Source organism: Trichosurus vulpecula, chromosome 1, assembly GCF_011100635.1.
Source record: "Trichosurus vulpecula isolate mTriVul1 chromosome 1, mTriVul1.pri, whole genome shotgun sequence".
NCBI lineage: Eukaryota > Metazoa > Chordata > Mammalia > Diprotodontia > Phalangeridae > Trichosurus > Trichosurus vulpecula.
The window spans coordinates 127185235-127204914 of NC_050573.1; the positions used below are offsets into that span (position 1 = coordinate 127185235).

The 19680-nt window shown below is 31.6% G+C and overlaps 2 pseudogenes; one reads left to right on the forward strand and one right to left on the reverse strand.

Moving 5' to 3' along the window:
* Positions 1 to 14827: 14827 nt before the first annotated feature.
* Positions 14828 to 15580, reverse strand: LOC118833516 (annotated as a pseudogene).
* Positions 15581 to 15792: 212 nt separating this feature from the next.
* On the forward strand, positions 15793 to 15891 carry LOC118835071 (annotated as a pseudogene).
* Positions 15892 to 19680: the final 3789 nt, after the last annotated feature.

A 19680-nucleotide genomic window follows, 5' to 3' on the forward strand; every position in this document is an offset into this window, starting at 1 on the left:
TTCTGGTGAATTTTATAATGTTGAACATTCACCTCTTTAAATACTTTACTCCCTTTTTCACTATATTCCACTACCCAAGAGTTAGAGATAATCTATTCCAATTCACTCCTTTTAGACATGAGTAACTTGATGCCCAGAAATTTTAAGGGAACTTCCTAAAAGTTATTGACATAATAAATGACAGGAAAGATTTGGACTTTGGTCCTCAGATCACAAGCCCAGTGTTTTCATCACTGTACCATGTTTTTGTATCTCTATTTCAGAGGTTTAATTCAGTAGCTATAGTTTCTCTGTAGGATAGAGAGAGAGAGAGAGAGAGAGAGAGAGAGAGAGAGAGAGAGAGAGAGAGAGAGAGAGAGAGAGACAGAAATTGACTGCCCAATAAAAAGCCTAATTCTTTGAACATGCTCTTGAGTTAGTTCCATATTTTACACTCCCTATTGGGCATTTTCACTCAGATTTCAAAAAAAAAAACCTAAAGCCATTTTCATTATATTTTACTACTACCGTGTCCCAGGTCCCTAGTTGTGCTTATAATGGTCACTAACATCAAAGGATGATGTATCAGTCAAACTTCCTCTTCTCAGGGCACAGAATATTCATTTTCTCATTGGTTCTGATTTTTGTATAGGATGAAACGTCAATGAGCTCACAAACTAATGGTGGAGATAGTATGTAAATGACTATGTACAAATCAGATATATACTGAATCTATTAGATAGGAAGATAGATAATATGCATCTTGTTTGTCCATAGTTGTATGCATATACATATATTATGATATGGAAGATATATTCAGAATATACTAGTTATATAAGATATTCAACACAGGGAAGGAACTAGAATTAAGATGGATCAGGAAAAGCTTAATGTGGAAGTTTAGATTTTAGCTGGGAATTGAAAGAATCAAGTCAGAACAGAATTCAGGATGGGATGGGATGTTGGATAAAGTCAGTGGTCAACAATAGAAAATTCAAGCTGTATTCAAGATAGCAGACAAACCTAGGTCAGAGACAATAGTCAGTGTTACTCTGTGAAGCATGAATTAAAAATACAGTAGTTTGGTACCAAGTGTTAAATTATAATAGGTCAACTCAAGATTTCCCATGGAAGCTCCATTCTATGTTTGCCTTTTTGCTACAGATCTGCATCTTACTTGCTGTGAAAAAATTATGTTGGTTGATTAAGTAACTGCAAGCATATTCTCTGCAAGTCACTTAACTGGTGCTTCAATTCTTTTCAACTTTTAAATGGATATGATACCAGTGATATCTACCTCATGCAACTGCTGTGTAGACATTGTCAGATAATATATGTAAAGCATATTGCATGTGGTATGGACCATAAATATCCTGGTTGATCATCTTCATCATCATGTCATGGGTACCAAGATCTAGAAATGCTTGTCACTTACGGTTTCAATTTATCTGGTTGGGCCCAAAGAATCATACTGGTCAAGATTGCTTGAAAAATTTTTAAGTCAAGATCAGGCATCTTTGGTTGCTGTTGTTGTTGTTTTAAATATGTTCCCTCCTAATTGGATATAACATCTATTTTAATATCACACTACATTCTCATGTGAGTCAGACTCATAGACTTAATTTTTTGCTTACTTGCTCATCCTTTGATGTTACAGTTTGTGTTTCCCTTGTCTCCTCTTGGTTTATATTAACTAATCTCCTGAGAATAAGAAGTAAAGATGTTGATTCCAGGTTTCTCTACCCATCCTACTTCCCAGGTGATCCATATTATCAATTTAGATTAGATCCCATTAAGCCTAGAGCTCTTCTTCTTTCTAGGAATCTAGTTTTTGCTCACTGCCTTAATCCTTCATCACTGGCCTAACCCCTCATCACCCTCTGGCTGAAAGCTGAGCTCTTCCCAATTTGATATTCCTCTCCCAATAAATAGAGAGAAAAAATAAAAAGCAACAACTATAGTTCATATATTTTTGTATTTCCTGCAGACTTTCAAACAGTGCTTTATGCATTCAGTCATCCAAAAATGTTTCTTTAATGAATGGTAAATACGTATGAAGCATTTGGGAAGAGTCAATCTTATATAAAGCCAAAGTAAGGCTGAACTACTCTTTACAATGTTCTCTTTGGTGTAGTAATACCATGAGCTACTTTACAAGAAAACTAAATTATAGCAGCTTTATACTATATGTAGTACACTGATGTGTCCAAAGTTGCATAGTAATATATAGCATTTTAGTGGAAATCTAATACAAGAATAATGAAGAAAAACACAAATTTATAGGTGATTTTCTCTAACTTATTTTATTGATTATTTTTATTAGAACAATGACTTCATCATTGCAGGTAGATCTCCTTGATGAAGTTCCCTTAGCAATGCTGATTTTTTTTTTTTACATTTTCTGCAGCTTATAATTTTAAAGAGTTGCTTCAGGTAGTGAAGAGGTTAAGTGATGTTCCCAGGGTCATACAGAGTGTAAATGAACTCATTAAACATCTTATTTCCCTATGAAATAGCTCTAATTGCTAGAAAGTTTTCTGGTTTTGTTTTTGTCTTATAGCTCACCTAAGTTTACTCATTGATTCTGTGTTCTAAGATCAGCCAGATCATATTTAATACATGTTTCACATACAAACCTTTGCCTACATGAGGACACCACTTACTTTGTTCTTTTAGTCTTTTCTTCACAAGGCTAGAAATGCTCAGTACTATTAACCAATTCTCATTTTGCATGAGCTCAGGGCCTTTCAGCAGTCTCCAGTTGGTCCATGCCCTTCCTAAAGTGTGACACACAGATGAACACAGTAATTTGGATGTTATCTGTGTAAGACAGAGTATAGAAACACTACAAGCTCTTTATTCCTAGATGTTGTGCCTTTTTTAATATTGCCTAATAAAGAATTAAGATTTTTGGTTGCCATGCCACTGAGTTGATACCTACTGACTCTACAGACCACTAAAAGTCTCAGATATTTTCCAGTTCAAGAAATGGCTTATGATTTCTCTATCTTTTATTGACAAGGTCAATGTTTCAGAAACCAAGACTAAAACCTTACATTTTTCCCTACTACTTTTAGTTTTATTCAGTCTAATATTGTAGCCTATTTAGACATTTATTTTTTAATCATCATTCTAAAATCCCAGTGACTTAGTTCTTCTTCCAAGACTTTTGTCAACTTCACATCCCTAAATAAGACACATTGTTCTTTCCACAATCCACCTAGAATTGGACCTACAGCTGGAAGAGTATGATGTTTTGTAAAATAAACTGAAACTTTTCTTAAGGAGGAGGACCAGAATATATTATTTAATATATCATAGTCAAAAGTAAAATATTATTGTATGGAGGTAAGGACTAAGAGGTAGATAATAGCATCTATATCAAATGAAGGTTTGGCAACATGATCAAAAACAAAGATTTAGATGACAACTATAGGGATGTAGTTTGGATCCAACTGCAGAGTTTGAGAGTAGTATAAAAAAACTAGGTCTTAATTCTACAAACAACCTTTCTCCTATTTTCTGCTCTCAGTTTTACATATCTGCATACAGTTTTAGCTCCATTACTTATAGTTAAGTCAAGTCAACAAAAATCTATTAAGTTCTTGCAATATGCTAGCTGAATACTGTGTTAACACATGGGAATACAAAGAAAGGCTGGGGAAAAAGGAAAACAGTCTTTGATCTAAAGGAGTTAGTGAGGAGAGACAGCATGCATTCACTACAAAAAAGTATATATAGTCAATCAATAAATATTTATTAAGTTTCTACTATGTGCCAGCTACTGTGCTAAGGAACGAGGAGGCAAAGAAAGGAAAAATACAACATGCAAACAACTATGTACAATCAAGCTAGATGCAGAATAAGTTGAAAGTAATCATTACAGGGAACACACTAGAATTAACATGGCTCAGAAAATTTTGTTGTGGAAGAGAGGATGTTAGCAGGTGCTTAAAGGAAGGAAGAGAAGCCATGAGGTGATGAAGAGAAAGACAATTCCAGACATGCTGATCAGCCAGTGAAAGTGATCTGAGCTTGGAGAAGGATTATCTTATTTGAAGAACAGCAAGGAAGTCGGTGTATTGCATTTACTGATAGGGAGCCCATAGAGATTCTGTTTGTTTGTTTGTTTGTTTTGAATAGGAAGATAAAGTAGAGATAATTTTAGATGGAAGGCACTAGCACTAAGGGAAACTGACAAAGGCTTGTTACAGAAGAGCAGAATATTAGCCAATATTTGAAGGAAACTAAAAAGCCAGGAGACAGAAATGAGGAAGAAGCAAATTCTAGATATGGTATAATCATCTTTTTATTGTGCTATATAATGGAAAGTCTCATTTTATTCCATACATTAAAATTTAAAAAATAAAGAAAAAAATAAAGTCCCTTCCAGCTCATAAAAATGTAAAAAAAAGAAAATTCTAGATATGGGACTAGCCAAAGAAAATGTCTAGGTCACAGGAATGAAGAATCTCTTGGGAGAAAGAACAATCAATCCCAAAGTATGCAAAAGGGAGTAAAATATAAGAAGACTAGAAAGGTTCAAAAGTGCCTAAGCTCTAACTGGATAGCTACTGACTATAGTGCTCTGAAAAATTGTGTTAGGAACACAGTAATTGTAGAATTTTAAGATAATGAAATATGTAAGCATTCATATGTCAATTTAGCATGTATTCAATCTAAAACATAAATTGAAGCCCATTCTGCTATTTTATAAACTTATTGATTTATTATAATCTCACAGAAGACTGTTATAGATAAGATATGAGATGATTCTATCTCTAATTTTCTTAGGATAATAATATTGTTGTATTAGAAGCTACAGATTTCATTTTACTAAGTCAAGTTGCCTGTGTCGATCAATTAAGTCATAGTTAAATATTTTCTAAAAATCTATTTAATAAACATGAACATAAAAGCACCTATTACACTGAGAGTATAGGAAATTAAGCCAATGTATCTTTTGAAGAGCACATTTTCTAGTAAAAGTTGATGTCCTAATTAAAAAGAATTTAATAGGTTAAAACTTTTAAAGGTTCCAGCTGGTGAAGAGTAGGGATCTAAAAACATTCCATCCAGGGCAGCTGGGTGTCACAATGGATAGAGCACCAGCCCTGTATACAGGAAGACTCATCTTCCTGAGTTCAAATGTGGCCTCAGACATTTACTATCTGTGTGACTTTCGGAAAGTCACTTGACTCTGATTGCCAAAAGAAAAAAACAACAACAACATTTCATCCAAGAATGGTCTGTGGTTCTGACCAAAATCATAAAATTAGATATAGTGTGTATGTATGTATGTATATATATGTATGTGTGTGTGTGTATATATATATATATATATATATATATATATATATATATATATATATATATGTTTAAACTTACTAGTGAAACTCAATACTGGGAGATGATAAAGATTACCACTATTATTTCTTCTTGTAACAGTGAAAAAACAATTGCAATGAAAACAAGCAATTGTGGGAGAACAAATTAAATCATATTACTTGAAGATCATTCATCATGGAATGATAATAACAAAACAGGAAAAAAAATTATAAATGCTGGAGGGGATGTGGGAAAATTGGCCACAGGCACAGAAAAGACAATTTTTTTGGAGATAAGCCTGCTTTGAAAGCATTGGAGATTCATTCAATAAAATATCTCAATAAAAAGAAGATTTTACTAAAAATGAAGTAATTTACAGATAATTTTAGTTCCAAAAAAGGAAATCAAGGAAATATTAAAAAAATTGTTGATCCATGTCAATATTTAAGAAATAATTCTCAAAAATGTACTATATATTTGTTGTAATACTAAGTAGAGAGAGAGGGACATACAGAGACAGACATTTGCCTTCAAGTAGTTTTCATTCTGTTCTGGGATGCAGTGACTTATACACATATGAGTAAATATAAAGTATATACAAAATAATTACAACAAATTTTCAGAGCAGAGATAACTAAAAAGTGGAGATAATGTTGTTCCAGGGAATTTTATTTGAGACCTTTAGTATGCTACAGATAAAAAGAGGTGGATATAAGAAGGAATGCCATTAGAGACACTGGAGAGAACTTGTACAAGGAACAGAGGGAAGATGACATGTAGTTCATAATGAAAAGAAAATAAACTGTTGGCTATAGGGTATGAGAAGAAGAGTAATGTAAAATGAAACTGGTATGATATGGGTAAAAATTTGTGAAGTCACTCTAAATGTCAAAAAGAGGAGTTTGTATTTTAGAATGGAGGTAATAGTAGTGCTTTATGGAGATAAATTTATCAACTACATGTAAAAGTGATTGTAGAGCAGAGACTGAATGTAGGAAAAAAGGCCAATTAAGAAACAACTGAAGCTTAAGTTGCAATAGATGAAAACTCACAATCTAGATGGCATCTTCAACCCCTTACTCAGTCTAAACCCAACCATATACATTTTTGACAAGTGTTGTTAATTATACATCAAAAACCTCTAATATATATTGTTTCAAAATGTAAAATATTTATTTATTTAATTTTAATGAATTTTGAGTTCCAAATTTACTCCCTGTCTAACCCCTTTACTTATAATTTTGGCCACATTTTTTCATTTGTGCAAATTCTGTGTTTTTTTTTTAATTTCATGTAATCAAACTTATCTAATTTACTTCCCATGATCCTTTCTCTTTTTTTATTCAAAAATCTTCCCTTATTCACAGATCTGAAACACGAATTTTACAATGCTACCCTTATTTGCTATAATATCAGCACTTACATCTAAATTATGTATCCATTACAGCCTCATCTTGGTACGTGGTATAAGATGTGAGTTTATATATGTTTCTGTCAAATGTCTTTCCAATTTTCCCATTTTTTTGTCAAACAGGGAGTTCTTGCCTAAAAAGTTTGGATCTTTTGGCTAATCAGATATTAGAATTCTATGGTCATTTACTACTGTATACTGTTTACTTAACTTATTCCTTTTGATATAGCATTCAATATGTTAGTGCTAGATTGCTTTGATGATTATCACTTTGTAATATACTGTAAAATTTGGCACTGATAAGCCACCTTCCTTCACATTAAAAAAAAACACAGATACCCTTGATATTCTTGACATTTTATTCATCAAGATGAATTTCATTATTATTTGATCTAGACCTATAAAATAATTCTTAGTTAAACTGATGATTATGGACAGAATAAGTAATTTCTTTAGGTAGAATTTTCATTTTCATTTAACTGACTTAACCTATCCATGAACAATTAATATTTCTCTAATTATTTAGATTTGACTTTACTTGTGTAAAAAGTGTTTTATAATTTTGTTCAAATGGTTCCTAGTTTTGGAAACTTCCAAGGATTTTTTATATTGTCAGCAGTTGTTTTAAATTTCATATCTTTTCTTTCTATATTTTCCTGCTATGTTTTATTGGTAATGTGAAGAACTACTGATCATTTATTTGGGCTTATTTTATGTCCTACACAATTGTGAAAAATTGTTACTCATTTAACTTACTTTTTTTAGTTGATTCTCTAAGTAAACCTGCATAACATCATCAAAAGCAACAATTTCACCTCCTCCTTGTTAATGTTAACAATTAACATTAATAGTTAATGACCCTCATTATTAGTGTTCATTATTGTTCCTTCAATTTACTTTTTTTTGTCTTATTGCTATAGCTAGCATTTCTATTACAAGATTGAATGATATTGCTGATAATGGACATCTTTGCTTCACCTGTGTTCTTATTGGGAAGGCCTCTAGTTTTTCCCCTTAATGTTTCTTATTGGTTTTAAATAGATACTACTCATTTTGAGACAAAGCTACATTTATTACTATCCTTTCTTAAGATTTTAATAGGAACAGGTATTATTTTGTCAATAAATTTTCTGATTCTATTTAAATAATTATGTCTTTTTTATTTCTTTTGTTATGTACATAGTTAATTAAGCTTATAGATTTCCTAATCTTGAACCAGCACTGTATTACTGGTCTGAATCCCACCTGAACATAGTAAATGATCTTTACAATATATTCTTGTAATCTTTTTGTTAGGATTTGATTTAAATTTTTGCCACAATATTAATTAGAGGATTTAGTACATAGATTTCTTTCTCGGTTCTTGCTGTACTTCATAGTAAAACCATATTTGTATCAGAAAAGGAATTTTGTTGAAATTTTTCTTAAGCTATTTTTAAAATTGCTTATATACTATTGGAATTCACTTTTACATCCATCAGATACTGAGGATATATATAGATATTTCGCCTTAGGTAGCTCATTTACAGCTTATTAAATTTATTTTCATAAAATCGGATTATTTAAGCATACTGTTTCCTTTTCTGTTAATCTGGGCAATTTATATGTGTCTTGTAAATATTCATCCATTTCACATAAATCATCATTTTTATTGACATATATTTGGAATTTGAAAATATCTCCTAAGCCTGTCTTTATTTCATCATTGATGGTGCATTCATCCTTTTCCTTTTTTTTCTTATTTTAGTAACTTCTATTTTTCTTTTTGCTTTTTTATTTAAAATCAAATTAGCCAGCGGTTTATTCATTTTGTTGTCTCATTTTTCATAAAAAAGTCCTGCTTTTATTTATTAGTATACTTATTTTACTTTCAATTTCATTAAGCTGTCCTATGATTTTGTAAGAGATGTCTATTTTTGTGATTAATTTAGGATTTTTAATGTGTTTTTTTTCTAGGTTTTTTTTAGCTATTAATTAATCTGCACTTTTTATTTTTTATTGAAGTCAATATTTAGAGATATGAATTTCCTCTAATTATTGCTTTGGCTACATTTTGTAGATTTTTGGCATGTCTCATTGCTGTCATCTTTAATGAAATTACTGGTTTGATCTATGATTTGTTCTTTGACACCTTCTTTACAATTATTTTGCTTCCAATTAATTTTTAATTTATGCTTCCATGGCACTTCATTGAATGCAATTTTTCACGTTATGGCCTGAAAATGGTGCATTTAAATTTTCTGCTTTTCTGTATTTTATTCTTGTTTTTATAACCAATACATCCTCATTTTTACTGAAGGTGTTATACATACTCAGAAAAGGTAATATCTCTTTCTATTCCCATTTAATTTTCTCCAGAAGTCTAACATATCTAACTTTTTTTTTTAAATTCTGTTTGTCTCCTTAATTTATTTTTTGCTTATTATATGGTTATATGAATTTATTTCTGATGGGACAATTTGAGATTTTCCCCTACTAGAACAATTTTATTGTCTTTTTACACCTGTAACATTTTTTTAATCATTATTTGGATGCCATGCTGTTTGGCACATTTTTTTTTATTACTTTTATAATTTCATTGTCTTTGGTACCTATTAGCAAAATGTAGTGTTCCTCATTATCTCTTTAAACAGTTTTATTTTGCTTTCCCCCCACCAAGATCATGATTGCTGCCCCTGCTTATTTTTTTACTTGAGCTGAAGCATGAAAAATTGTGTTCCAGCCCATTATTCTAACTCTACACTTGTCTTTCTGTTTCATGTATGTTTCTTATCAGTGATATATTGTTGGATTCAGGTGTCTAATTCATTCTACTCTCCACTTCAATTTTATCAATGAGTTCATCTCAATAACATTGAGTTGCTATTACTAAAAATATTTCCTTACATCTTTTTTTCTTCTATTTATCTTTTTTCTTCTTACCCTGTCCTTCATCAAAAGCCTCTTTTACTTCTAATCAATGCCCTTCTTAATATATTCTCCATTCTAACATCTCTAACTTTGTAATACCTTCCCCTTCTACTTCCTTGTTGTATAACATAGATTTCTATAACCAACTGAAAGTGGGTGTATGTATATATTCTACCATTCTGAACTAATTCAGATGAGAATGAGATCTATGCAGACTCTTTCTAAGTGTTATAATAATGATAAAATTCTTAAAAGTTACATACATCCTCTTCCCATATACAAATGCAAACAGTCTAACCTTTCTAAGTCCTTCATTTATTCTCTTTTATGTTTATATTTCAGTGCTTCTTTTGAGTCTTGTGTTTAAATGCCAAATGCTCTATACAGTTCTGGTCTTTTAATCAGAAGCTCCTGAAAGTCTTATATTTAATTAAAAAAAAACATTTTCCCCCTGCAGGATTATACTCAGTTTCATTGGGTAGGTTATTTTTGGTTATAATAATTCCTTTACTTTTTAGAAAATTATATTCCAATCCTCTTCTTTAATGTGGAAGCTGTTAAATCTTGTGTGATCATGACTGTGGTTCCACAATATATGAATGGTTTCTTTCTGGCTATATGAAGTATTTTCTCCTTGACCTGTGAGTTCTGGAGTTTCGCTACAATGTTCGGGGAGTTATTATTTTGAAATCTCTTTCTGGAGGTGATCTATGGATTATTTTCATTTCTATTTTACCTTTAGCTTTAAAAATATCAGGAATATTTTCTTTTATAAATTCTTGAAGAAATGCTGTTCAGTCTCCTTTTTTGATTCTGGCTTTTAGGGAGTGAAATGCCTCTTAAATTATCTCTCCTAAATCTATTCTCTAGATCAGTTGTTCACTCTGATGAGATATTTCACATTAGCTTCTATTTTTCCATTGTTTTGACTTTGTTTTATTGTTTCTTGATATTGTATGGAGTCATTAGCTTGCACTTACCTGAAACTAATTTTAAAGGAATTATTTTCTTCAATGAATTTTTATGCCTCTTTTTTCTATCTGGCCAAATCTAATTTTGAAAGAATGATTTTCAACAGTGAAGTTTTGTACTTCTTTTACCATTTGGCCAGTTGTGCTTTTTGTTTTTGTTTTATTTACTTTTTGTTACATTTTGAATTCTGAGTTGTCTCTTCCCCTGCCCCCAACATATAAAGACAAGATGCACAGACACACTCACACAAATATATGCATATACATTCACAGATGTATATGTGTGCAGGTGTATATGGTATGTAATATATGTATGTGTGATACATGTAACCATGTATATGCATGTGATACATATATGTGAATACATACATCTATGATATATTAAACCAAACAATACATACTTCCATATACCAGTTCCTTCTATGGAGAGAAAAATATTTTTCTTCATAAGTGCTTCAAAGTTGATTTGAATGATCATATTACTGAAAATAGTTTAGTCTTTCAAAGATGCTCTTCAAACAATATTGCTATTACTGTGCTTAATATATTTTTGCTTCCACTAGTTTCGCTTGGCATTATTTCACATGTTTTTTTTTCATTTTTTTTTTCTGAAACCATCCTGCTTGTCATTTTATATAGCACAGTAGTATTCAATCACAATCAAGTATCATGACTCATTTGGCCATTCCATATTTTATGGGCACGCCCTCACTTTCCAGTTTCTGGCACCACAAAGAGAGCTGCTGTAAATACTTTTAGAAAAATTTCCTTTTTCCTTGATCATCTTGGAGAATGTTAGATCAAAGTATATGCATACTTTTATAACTTTGGGGACAGCCTACAAAAAGAGTTGAATCAGTTTATATTTCTATCAACAATACATTAATTTCCCAATTTTTCACTTCCTCTCCAATATTTCTCAATTTTCCCTTTTACCATTTTAGCCAATTTGTTAGGTGTGAAATGTTATATCAGAATTGTTTTAATATGTATCTCTAATCAACAATTATTTTGAGGATTTCTCCTATGATTACACATAGCTTCTTTCAAAAACAGCCTCTTCTTGTCCTGTGATGATATATCATTTGGAGAATGTCTCATATTCTTATAAATTTGACTCAGTTTCCTATATAGTTGAGATATGAGGCTTTTATCAAAGAAATTGACTATATTTTTTCTTAGATTTCTGCTTTCCTTCTAATCTTGCTTACATTGGTTTTATCTGTACAAAAACCTTTTCAATTTAATGCAACCAAAATTATCTATTTCACATGCCACAATGTTCTCTTTCTCTTGTGTTTTGTTTTAATTCTCCTATCCATAAATGTAATACGTAATATATTTCATGCTTTTCTAGTTCACTTTTGATATCACCCTTTCTATCTACCTTAAGCATCCACTTTGACCTTGTCTTGATAAATGGTCTAAGATACTCATATATACCTAGTTTTTATCAGACTGCTTTCTAATTTTCCCAACAAGTTTTACCAAATTGTGAGATCTTATCTCAAAGTCTTAGATCTTTTCATTTATTAAAGATAAGATTACTAAAATCATTTACCACTATGTTTATAAATCTACTCTGTTTCAGTAATCAACCATTCTATTTCTTTTCCAGTATCAGATACTTTTCATAATTACTACCTCAAAATGCAGTTTAAAATCTGGTACTGCTAGACCTCCTTACTTTATATTTTCTCATTAATACCTTTGATATTCTTTATCTTTTGTTCTTCCAAAATAATTTTGTTATTACACACTCTATCTCAGTAAAATAATTTTGGGTAGTGTAATGGGAATGGTTCTGCAAAAGCTGATTAGTTTAGGTAGAATTGTCATTTTTATTATATTGGCTCAGTTTATCTCCAAACAATTATTATTTCTCCAATTATTTAAATCTTACTTTCTTGTATAAGAAATATTTTATTTTTATTATGTTCATATAGTTCTTGAGTTAGTTTCAGCACTGTAATCCCAGGTATTTTATATTGTCTATGTTTATTTAAATAAAATACTTTTCACTTCTTCCAGTACTTTGTTGATGATATATAGAAAAGCTGATGATTCATGGGGTTGATTTTATAGATTGTTACTTTGCTAAAATTATTGTTTCAACTAGATTTTTAGTAGAATCAGCACAACCTTTGAAACAAAGGATTTCATATACATACAAAGGATATTTTCCCCTATATTTGTGGCGGGACCTCCCAAAATCCTTTGGTGTACTGCAAGTGGCCTGAGGGATATAAGCTGCCCATGGGCTACAAGTTGTGTAGTCCTGATTTGTACCACTATGGCATCTGCAAAGAGAGACAGCATTATTACATCATATATCCTTCTAATTCCTTCAATTTCTTTTTCCTTTTCTTATGGCTATTTTAACCATTTTTAGTACAATGTTGAATAATGTCAGTGATAGTGGGCATCCTTGTTTCACTCCTGATGTTGTTATGAAGACTTCTAGCTTATCTTCATTATGCATAATGCCTGCTGATGGCTTTAAATGGCTATTTCTTATCATTTTAAAGAAAACAAATTTAAACTTATACTTTCAAATATTTTAATAAGAATGGGTGTTGTTTGTAAAATATTTTATTCTGAATGTATTAGTATAATTACATGATTTTGTTTATTTAGTAATTAATACAATCAAGTAGGTTAATTGTTTCCTTATATTGAACCACCTCTGCATTCCTGATTTAAAGCTCACTTGGTCATAATGTATAATCTATATATTAAATTGCTGTAATCTCCTATCTAATATTTTATTTAGTATTTTGTATCAATATTCATTAGTGAAATTGGTCTATAATTTTCCTTCTCTTTTTTTCTTTTCTTTTCCTGGTTTGTTTCATTAAAGGAGTTTGGTAGTAATCTTTCTTTTGCTATTACTCCATATAATCTATTTAATATTGGAATTTGTTGATCTCTGAATGTTGGGTTCAAATGACTTGTCCATCCATCTGGTACTGATGCTTTTTTTTTTCTTATGAAGATCATTTATGGCCAGTTCAAATTCTTTTTCTGAAGACATTTATTTAGATATTCTATATTTTCCCCTGTTTAATCTGACAAGTTTATATTTTCAGAAGTATTGTTCCATCTCACTCTGATTGTTAAATTTATTTGCATCTAATTGAGCAAAATAACACCTAAAACTTGTTTTAATTTTATCTTCATTTATGGTATTACTGGTATCTCCTTCTGTTACATTTTTTATATTAATGATTTGGTTTTCTCCCAATTTTAATCACATTAACCAATGGCTTGTCTATTTCTTTGTTTTACTCATAAAAACAGATCCTAGATTTATGTATTAATTCTATTCTTTTTACATTCAATTGTACTAATCTCACTTATAATTTTCAGGATGTGGGGGATTTTTAATTTGTTTCTTTCCTGCTTTCCAAAAAATGTCTTCCCAATTTATTGATGTGCTCTTTATTGTATTGATGGAAGAATTTAAGATATACATTTTCATCTAATTACCACTTTTGCAGCACCCTAATGGTGTGGTATATTGTCTGATTATTATCATTCTCTTTAATAAAATTGTTTATTTTTCTATGTTTTATTCTGTGACCCACTCAGTTTTAAAGACTATGATGTATAGTTTCCAATTGATTTTCATATATCTTTTCATGGTCTTTAAGCAAATGTAATTCTATTACATTATCATCTGAAAATGATACAGTTAATATTTCTGCTTTTCTTCATTTAATTATAAGGTTTTATGCCTTAATATATGATCAATTTTTTATAAAAATGTCATGTACTATTGACAAAAAGTTATATTCTTTCTCTTCTTATTCAGTTTCTTTCCCCAGATTTCTACCATATCTAGCTTATCTAAGATTCTGTTAATCTCTGAGACTTTGGTCTAATTTATTTTTTTGGTTAGATTTTTCTAGTTCTGAGACTGCAAAGTTGAAGTTCCCCACTATTAGAGTTTTACTATTTATTTCCACCTGTAATTCATTTACCTTTTCATTTATAAATTTATATGCTATAGCATTTAGCACATATGGTTTAGTAGTGATATTATTTCATTTTCAATGGTACATTTTTTCTCATTATTTAGTTTCCTTGCTTCTCTTGGTTAACTAAATCTATTTTCACTTTATCAGACATCGTTATTGCTATCCCTCCTTTTTTTACATTTTTGTTCAATTTTGTCACAGGCATTTTTATTAACAGACCATTAGAAAAATAATCATGGTGGAGACATTTAGTTCATTCTTTTAATAAGCCTGTTGATCTGATCTTCCCTGTTACCAGCATCTCCACCTTCCACAAAATGTATAGTCTTTTTCTCCATTCCACCTTGTGAAGAAGATAGTTTGAGGGGCCACAGGAAGTTGTTAGCAACTTTGAAGTGCTTGCCAGCAGAGAAGGTCTCATGGATCAAGTCCTCCATGCAGATAATTCCATATTTACCAAGAGATTTTGCAATAAGGACATTGCCCATCAGGGCAATCCTCTGTTTTTTGATCTTGCCATAACCACTTTTGTAAATCAAGTCATTCACAGACTTCAGGTTTGGGTAACCCCATGCAATGTATGGTTCCACAATCCTCCACATGTTGATCGAAGCCTTGGTCAGTTTAACAAAAGTGCCATTGAAGATTTGGTGAAGACAAAGAAGTTGCAGTACTTTTCGCACCTTTCATCTAACACCATTGATACCTCTTATTCTGGTCACAAAAGCTAACTTGGGTTCAGCAGGTACATAGTCATTGCCAGCTTTGCATGCCATTCTGGCCAGCTGGATTTCACTTCTGTACATCTGTCTGTACTCTTCATGGTAAGCTTTAGTTTTTTCATAGATAACTTTTCTCCATATTTTATGGAGCTTTTTGATAGCCATCTTCTTCTTCAAGCGTTTGGCCTTCAGTAGTGCGAAAGCTTTTCACTTTTTCAAAAGGGATTTTCAAAGAGATGGTAGCTTCTTCTTTTCTTCTCCACCCGCCATAATTCCAGTTGGAAAAGGAGCCTCTTTTTTGATTTTTATATCAGCTGAAGCAGAAGACACTCTATTCTCACCCTTTATTTTTACTGTGTGTCTTTCTATTTTAAAATTTCCTTCTTGTAGACAAAATATTGTTGGTATCAAAGGAAGGAGAGAAATAAAGCACACTATATTTAGGGTAAAAGTGTCAAGTGAAGTCTTTTTTTTTTTGGATGGAAGTATTTGTGTTGTGAGCACAAATATTAAAATTCAAACAATGAAGATATAATAACCATGGCTCCTGAATAATGATGACAAAAATTCTCAAAGATTTCCATATTTTTCTAATGTAATTATGCTGTGAAAAATAATGAAAGGCATGGTCTCAGATAAATTTGTAAAGATGTTCTGAACTGATTCAGAGTCAATTGAGTAGAATCAGAAAAATTTATAATACAACAAAAAATTTAAATTAAAATGAACAGTTTAGGAGACTGGAAAATGCTAATCAATGTGATGGTCAATTATGATTCTAAAATAGCATGGCTAATTTGTTTAGTATATTTCAGTAGGCAATCTTTTTCAAGTGTGATGGAACTAGAGGTGACCAAGAAAACTCTGAAATTCTTTGAAATTCTTCAAGGTGTCATTTGGAACTTGGTAATAGTGAAGAAGAGGGTAGAAAAAAAAAACACCCACCATATTATATATTGTGCCATTAAAATGAAAAGTCAAAAGAATAAAGCACTTACAAATGTTGATTTATATCCTCAAAAGTAACTACAGGACATTTCACCACTAAAAAATGTTTCTTGCCTGGGTAAATACTTGAGAAATGGAAAGGAACATAGTAAATTTAAAAAGCAAAAGAAATAGTCTTTTATACATGACATTTCTAATATTTATTATTTTTATGTATAAGGGCAGAAATGATAAAATCAGGCTTTTTTCTAGCCAAAATAAAAGACAATGAAAAAATGGGAACAAATAATGCATAAGGGTTAATGATTAATGACAATTTTTATTTTTAAAATAAATTTGAAAGATAACTCTATACAGTGTAATTATGCATTACCTCAAAATCCTGTATTTCTCACATTAGTGTGTAACTATAGTAACCACCGGGCTTTCATCAATTAAAATTATTTTTATTTGAACTTTCTTTATCTAGCATAAGGTCTGCTTTCAATAGAAAAATTATTTGCCCTAGTTAAAAAAATGAAGAAAGTTAATATCATATAAATGTAGAAATAATTTTGCATTGAATAACTCATTTTTAAAGGTGATTTGGACGTTCTGCATTTGTTCTTGTTCCATAGGTGTTAAATACATAAATATATTAATTCAACTTACCTCCTTTTTCCTTTTGATATAAATATTTCAAAATTGAGGTTGCTTCTGTTTCTTAGTAAATGAAATGGATACACAGGAATGCAATTTTCCATGGGTAAAAGAAAAGTACCTGCCTAGAAAAATTACATATATTTTACACACACACAAACATACACACATACACACATGTGTATGTATGTCTGTATATGTAGGTATATACATGTCTACCTATGTATATATGCATGTACATGCACATGTACAAGTATAAGTGTATGTGAATCTGTGCAAGTATGTATATATATATGCATATGTGTGTATGTATGACTTCATAGGTATATGTATAGGTATACATGTATGTATTCATGTGTACATATGTGTGTATGAATGTTTGTGTAATGCGTATATATGAATATGTGTGTATACTGATTTGCATGGCCAAATGACTCAATAGTTTGAGTCTTCTTCATTTTTAGTGATTTCTCTCATTGCTTTTTTATGAATCAAATTTGGTACTTTTTTTGATCAAGGAAGAGAGTCCACACCTTAGCTCGCACAGTATCAATGTAATAAATTCACAGATAAGATCTTATTCAGTATGCTGGTGCATTATTTTAGTATATGCTTGGGCAACAATCTTATAAGATTCTATTACAAGGTTACCAAATTTAATCAGCTAGGCATTTCTGAGCTCAAGACTTATACTCCCTACATCTTAAACCTGTCATAATAATAGAAAACAAGCTTGAACTGTTTCCATTTCTGAAATCTTATTTTGATCATATAAATAAAGCAAAAGACTGCTTTCATCCAGATTGCTTTTCTCTCTTGTTATTAAACCTGCTTCTGTATCACACCCACCCCACGTCTTACAGAGTTCTTCAACTACATCATTGGGCACATTGAGACGAAAAAGCACTAACATTATACTAATATTTATTTATCTGCAATTACCAAAACAAAGTATGTCTTAACAACTTTTAATTAACAGTTAGCCTGCATATACCTACCAAAAGAAATGTTTGACAATAAACTTCTAAGATATGTTTCTATTTCATTTGTAAAAGCAGTCTCCTTGCTTACTAGCTATAGAAATGAAGAGAAAAAGAAAGAGATACAGAGACAGAGACAGAGAGACATACACAGAGAGATAAATCAGATATGATAATATATGAAAGTATTTAGAAAATGTTTGCAAAACACTATTGAAAATTTTTTCTTGTATTTTTGTTTTGAGGCCAGTGGGCTTTTGTCACTTCATTGTGGCAGAGAATATTCAGTGAAGAAAACTCCTTTACCAACAAAGACCTAAAACATTTCTGTAACTTGGAATTCAAGACAACTGATCAGGGCACTGAGAGGTTAAGAACTTTGGGAATTTGTCTCTGTACTCCACAATACCTTTCCACCGTTATAATAGTTATATTCTTTGTTATTGTGTGTGTGTGTGTGTGTGTGTGTGTGTGTTTGTGTGTGTGTGTTGTAAGTCAGGCCCTTTCTCTCTTCATATCATTCCTATTGCTTTTACAATAAAGCCTTATATTTGACTGAATTCCATTGTTTTTCATGTTATATTCTGAATCCAAACTCATTGAAGGTTTTTTTTTTCCCAGTGTCTTTGTAAGACCAAGAAGCTCCTCCTTAGAAACAAACTGAGTGAGTCAGAACAGGACTTGGGGCCATGAATTAGTGAGCTGTGTTGGTTACCAGACTTCTCAACCCACAAATGCCAAAGAACAGTTTAGAGGGAAATTGTGGGATTGGGTTTAGAGTGGTCCAATCACCAGCACTGGGGGTGGCAGAGGTGGTGCATCAATGGCTGTGGCAGCACCAGGAAGCTCCTGAGGCTGCTTCCAGAGCTACAGTGTCAGCTGCTTCCCAAGGCCCTGGCTCACATGGTAGGAGGAATCCAGCAGTGGATGAGAACAGAAATGCAAGGAGCACTTTCTGGGCACAAAGGCTGATTCTCTTGCTATGTCCTGCTTGGATCTGTACTGCAGTCCTGGTTGGTGGTTCTTCAGGGAGGAACAGCACTGCTGTGACAAAGCCTGGGGAGATGGTGGAGTACAAGTAGCTCTGAAAACAGCAGTGCTTGGACCCTAAAGCTTGGGACAAAGTATTCTCTACTCTACAAGCAGTCATATCCTGACAAAAAGCTCAAGGGTCAAGTAGTTGGCTGGGAACATGAACAGGCAGCAAAAATGAATTCAGACTCAAAATCAAACTCTAGACTCCTTTTTTGGTGACAAAGAAGATCTAAACATACAGCCAGAAGAAAACAAAGTCAAAGAGCCTATATCAAAAGCATCCAAGAAAAATGTGAATTGGTCTCAGGCCATGGAAGAGCTCAAAAAGGATTTGGAAAAGCAAGTAAAAGAAGTAGAGGAAAAATCGGGAAGAGAAATGAGAGTGATGCAAGAAAATGATGAAAAACAAGTCAATGACTTTCTAAAGGAGACCCAAAAAATACTGAAGAAAATAATACCTTAAAGAATACAGGAAAACAAATGGCAAAAGAGCTCCAAAAAGCCAATAAAGAGAAGAATGCCTTGAAAGGCAGAATTAGCCAAATGGAAAAGGAGGTCCAAGAGACCACAGAAGAAAATACCACCTTAAAAATTAGATTGGAGCAAGTGGAAGCTAATGACTTTATGAGAAATCAAGATATTATAGAACAGAGCAAACGGAATGAAAAAAAAGGAAGATGATGAGAAACATCTCAATGGAAAAACCGTTGACCTGGAAAATAGATCCAGGAGAGATAATTTAAAAATTATTGCACTACCTGAAAGCCACAATCAAAA